Source organism: Mustelus asterias, chromosome 8 (assembly GCF_964213995.1).
Source record: "Mustelus asterias chromosome 8, sMusAst1.hap1.1, whole genome shotgun sequence".
In the NCBI taxonomy this organism is placed as follows: Eukaryota; Metazoa; Chordata; class Chondrichthyes; order Carcharhiniformes; family Triakidae; genus Mustelus; species Mustelus asterias.
Genome location: NC_135808.1, coordinates 19,684,049 through 19,689,792, shown reverse-complemented (window position 1 = coordinate 19,689,792; position 5,744 = coordinate 19,684,049).

Here is a 5,744-nt window from a genome sequence, read left to right as displayed (position 1 = left end):
CGGTAGCATCCTAGTAAATCTTTTCTGCACTCTTTCTAGTTTAATAATATCCTTTCTATAATAGGGTGACCAGAACTGCACACAGTATTCCAAGTGTGGCCTTGCCAATGTCTTGTACAACTTCAACAAGACATCCCAATTCCTGTATTCAATGTTCTGATGATGAAACCAAGCATGCCGAATGCCTTCTTCACCACTCTGTCCACCTGTGACTCCACTTTCAAGGAACTATGAACATGTACCCCTAGATCTCTTTGTTCTGTAATTCTCCCCAGCGCCCCACCATAAACTGAGTAAGTCCTGCCCTGGTTCAATCTACCAAAATGCATCACCTTGCATTTGTCTAAATTAAACTCCATCTGCCATTCGTCAGCCCACTGGCCCAATTGATCAAGATCCCGTTGCAATCGGAGGTAACTTTCTTCACTGTCCACTATGCCACCAATCTTGGTGTCATCGACAAATTTACTAACCATGCCTCCTATATTCTCATCCAAATCATTACTATAAATGACAAATAACAGTAGACCCAGCACTGATCCCTGAGGCACACCGCTGGTCACAGGCCTCCAGTTTGAAAAACAACCCTCTCCAGCCACAGTCTACAGAAGCCAATTTTGTATCCATTTAGATACCTCACCCTGGATCCGGTGAGATTTAACCTTATGCAACAACCTACCATGTGGCACCTTGTCAAAGGCCTTGCTGAAGTCCATGTAGACAACATCAACTGCACTGCCCTCATCTACCTTCTTGGTTACCCCTTCTAAAACTCAATCAAATTTGTGAGACATGATTTTCCACTCACAAAGCCATGCTGACTGTCCTTAATCAGTCCTTGCATCTCTAAATGCCTGTAGATCCTGTCTCTCAAAATACCTTCCAACAACTTACCCACTACAGATGTGAGGCTCGCTGGCCTGTAGTTCCCGGGCTTTTCCCTGCAGCCCTTTTTAAACAAAGGCACAACATTTGCCACTCTCCAATCTTCGGGCACCTCACCGTGTGATTAATTAAAAGGCTGACATCAAAGAGCGCAGCACTCGCCATTCCCACAGCACATGCTGAGCATGTACCGTTTGCTCATATGCAAGTCCTCCGTCCATTGTCTTACCCCCTGCGAGATTTCACAGGAATGAAACCCCCCCGTCTCCCCCCCGCCCCCTCCCCCCCTCCTCGCCGATGATGGGGATCAGCGTCTATGTCAGACCCAGGATGCCTTGAGTCAACTTTGAAGTGCAGCCAAGCTGGCAATGTCGGGTGTGCAGCACCCAATCAGCGCACAGCATGATCCCACAGACACTAAACTGTTTGCCTGCTCTGTTTTCCTTTTTGTTTTTGAGTGACAGACGCTACGGATTCTGGGCTAGTATACCTGGGAGCAATCCCCGGCTTTTCCTGACAACTGCTCACATTTTTACATTCACCTCCACTGGGGCCCTGGGTATAATGTCTCACCCTGTAAAACAGCATTGCTGGCAGTGCAGCACAGGGTCCCCTTGGTATTCCAGTGTGGGGGGGAGGGAGGGGGGGTGTGGGTGAAGTCAGCCTAGACTCTAGGCTCAGGGCTTTGCACTGAGATTTGAGCCCACGACCACCGAACTCAGAGGCCAGTGTGTGCTGACAACTGAACCTTTGAAAAATTAGCTGACACATTCTTAACAATTGCAGGAAAAATTTATTTTAGAAATGAATATATATTAGAAGCAGTTCAGTAAAGATTTCCTCGACTACTACCAGAAATGGGCTGGCTGGCTTATGAGGAAAGGCTGGAGAGGTTAGGTTTGTGCGTACTAGAGTTTAGAAGAGCAACCTTTAAGATCCTGAGGGGTATTGACAGGGTGGACATGGAGAGGATGTTTCCTCTTGTGGGAGAATCTAGAACTGGGGGTCACTGTTTAAGAACAAGAGACTGTTCAGTTAAACCAGAGTTGAGGAGTAATATTTTCTCTCAAAGGGTGGTGAATCTCTGGAACACTCTTCCTCAAAAGGCAGTGGGAGCAGAGTCTTTAATTATCTTTCAAGGCAGAGCTAGAGAAAGGCTATCGGGGGATCTGCAGGAATGTGGGGTTGAAGTGGGGAGAGGGCACACGAGTGGCCTACGCCTCTTCCTAGTTCATATCTTCATAAGTTATTATTGCATCTGTTCTTCCAACCAGCACATTCCCGATCCAATGGAAATTTCTCCTTCCTTAGCTCTATCAAAAACACATGATTTCTGACACCTTTATATATAAATTTTAAAAAACCCTTAACCTACTCAGCTCCAAGGAAATAGTCCCACCTTTTCTGAATAAACAGATGCAGAACCGCGACATTGCTCATTTGTCACTTCAGGACAAATGCAAGAATGCCAAATTTCAAACCATCACAACCATTTATACCACAGGACAAAACAGTGCTGATTGGTTGGCAAGTCAAATCTGATTGGCCGAAGTGTTGCCATGGAGGAAACAATGGGGTATGACAGGTTCCCCAAATCCTTGATAATTAAAGAAAAGGTGCACGGTTTGGGCATGTTGCTCTTGTTTGCAGAGAACTGGTGCTCTGTGTATGAATGTATGTCACATCTAACAAGCTACATTATGGGCTCAGCTGATAATCTTAAATTCAGCACACTCAAGTGCATTCTTACATTACTCTGAAAAACCAAGTTCCTAAATATCTGATGTAATTCTAGTAAATCTCCTTCCTACCTACTAAAGTGTGGTATCACAGAATCGGGCGCAAAGCTTCAGTTCCAGGTGTGTCTAACCTGGACATAACCAAGAAGAGAAATTAGGCAGGATTTCTTTTCACATGGGATGATAAAAGTTTGGAACTTTCTTCCAATGGAGGGAATGTAAAGAGTGGATCTAAGGCAAGTGGATAGAGTCTTACATTATGGAAAACTTTGTTCACCCCCAAACCTGGGGACTCCTGCTGAACTGCGAGTTGTTGCTATTCTATGCCAGGAGAAATTCCCAAAGAGATAAAATGCCGAGTGTGGTAATTATTGCTGGATTCTGTTTATAGTGTTGAAACCTATGGGATGTTGTTTGTGGATGTTTAGCTGAGTTTAGGAAAATAGAGGGTTTTTCCATGCTGACTTCTTGGTCCTCGCCATTCTCTCCCCTTCCTCTTCTCACCCTCTCCAGAAGCTTCCAGCGCTGCTCCTTTTATAAACCGCAGCCCTGCCCCCGACAGGCATCAGAACCTCATGACTGGTCTGCTTGAATCGGCACCTGATTGGTCCGACAAGCTCCGCCAGCCAATTGGTTTATTCCCACGAATCGTATCTAAATTGGCTGGTTTTGCATGTTTGGATCGTTGTTCAATCCCGGAACTGAAACCCCTCCCCCTCCCCCTCCCCAAGCTTGGGAAACTTTAAATTAATTTCACAATTTGATAATTACTCTGGTGAAATTCCCTGAGGTGATTTCTGTGTTGGAGGTGCTACATAAATGCAAGGCGGTGGTAGTGGTGTTGTTGCGTAGAGGACAGAAAAGTAAATGTCCTCTGTCCAATCATGAGCCTTTGCCCTCCAAAAGCATTATATTTCAGCTCTGATGTGGAAACTCTTCAATTGGAATCTCTGGCATCAGTCAGACTTTCAATCATTCACCAGCCCTCTGCCCCTCTCCAAAGCCCACTCCCTGTACTACCCTGGGGCAGTTTGCAAACTCACAATTACTGCTGGTCAACTTCTTTGGCCCTGAAAAACTATTTGTAGAATGACAAATTACTCCATTATGCTAAACTGATTATGTATTTTCAAAATACCTTTCATATCGCTTGTTCATATTTCAGCTTCCATCTTAATCTCACATGTCAGGCCTGACCAATCCCTTCCCTGTAGTATTTTTGTATAGATGTGCAAAATTCAGTCCCTGGTTTGCTGACGTGAGAATGCTTCAATGTGACTGGTTAATTGCATTAATGGAAATTGGGCCATATGCTTAATGCGGCACTCGATCTGTCACTACCCAATTTTGTGCCCCTCGCAACATTAAATTCCACCACCTCATCCCACCACCCAACTGCGTTTCAAGGTTCTGGAAGGAGACAAAGGAATTGACACAGCCTGCCCTTCACCTGACAACTTTATTAAGGCAGTTTTATGAGACTGAGACGGGGAGCGATGCATTTCCATGAGAATTAATTGACACTTAGCATATCGATTCAGCGATAAATACACTTCAGGATCACAAGAATGCAGCACAAGCTGGGTTCAACTTTAGAAATTAAATCCCAACAACCGTTAACAGTTTTCAAAAGGAGCAACAGTTTTTAACTGGATAAGAAAAGGGTGCTGATTGTTTGATAAGTCACCTCTGATTGGTTGAGTCATTGCCATGGAGAATTCACCAAGGAACTATTGCCCTAATTATCATTCAATTTTAAGGAGGTGCAAAGCCTCGACCTGTTCTTTGTGGTTGCGGATGCAAATGAACATAAGCAGCTTCTGGAGATTATTTTTAGCAAACTCAGGATTGTTCTGCATTATCCAATCATGGATACACATTTAACATTGGGCATTGTGTGCTGAGCACTGGCTGGTTGAGTAAGGTTTGCATTCTGCCTATTGCGAGCAGCCAGAAAGACATGCTTTTTGATATGATCCCACCACCAGTCATTGGGCCAACATATCTGGCATCACACCAGCATTGAAATTTATATAGCAAATTGGTCAGTGGTGTAGGCACATCGTCATTTTGGTCCAAGGCAGCAACATCCAGTTAGTGGAAGATGCTGCCTGTGTTGCTACTGCAACTTTAACAGTGGTCAACCATAAAGCAAAACAGCAGAGGTCGGTTAGCAAGGCAATTAATTTTATAAGCACAGGCTTACTAAGAAGAACGCCAGTTAATGTTTGGGTGGACATTTTGTTAAGACCTTACAAATGTTGGGGTGGGCAGCCCGATTCTACAGCAACAATAGGCACGAGTGGAACCGAGTAATATGGAGGATCGTGGTATACCATGCCCTGTTCCGTTACAAAAAATATGTCTAGGTGTTGGAGAAGGGTCAAGAGAGACAGACAAGCAACTGGTAAGGCTCCTATCTCCAGAAAAGAGAAGACTGTGAGATAGCCCTACAGAAAGCTGAAAAAATATGCAGGGGCCCAGTACGTTAGACACAGAGAAGAGGTTTCTACTCATGGGATAATGGAACTAGGGGCTTTCAATAATAATCATCACAAATAAATCTAATGGAAAACTCAAGAGGAACTCCTTTATCCAGATAGAGGACAGAATATGGAGCTGGTTGAGGAGAATGAGGAGTGGTTGAGATGACTGGCATAGACGCATTTAGGAGGAAGCGAGATGAACACATGGGGCAAATAAGAAATTGATAAGAGTGAGAGGAAACGGAGACTCATGTGGAGCATATGGACCACTTGGGCCAAATGACCTGTTCCTTTGCTCTACGTTCAATTTAATGGGGAGGTGGTGGCATAGTGATAAAGTTGCCAGACTAGTAATCCAGGGACGCCTGCCCACCCCAACCCCCACTTTCCCACCTCCCCGTCGCCCTCTCTGGGTGTCACTCCCACTATGATAGCTGGGAGTGCTGGCAGGACAGAAGAAAGAAAAGGACAAATGTTCTCGTATTCAGAGGATCGTGAACCTTTAGAACTCTCTTCCTTAAAAGGTTTTGGAAGCAGAGTCGTTGAATATTTTTAAGGCAGATTTGGATAGATTCTTGGTAAACAAGGGGCTGATAGGTTATCAGGGGAGACGGGATGCAAATTTGAGGTTACC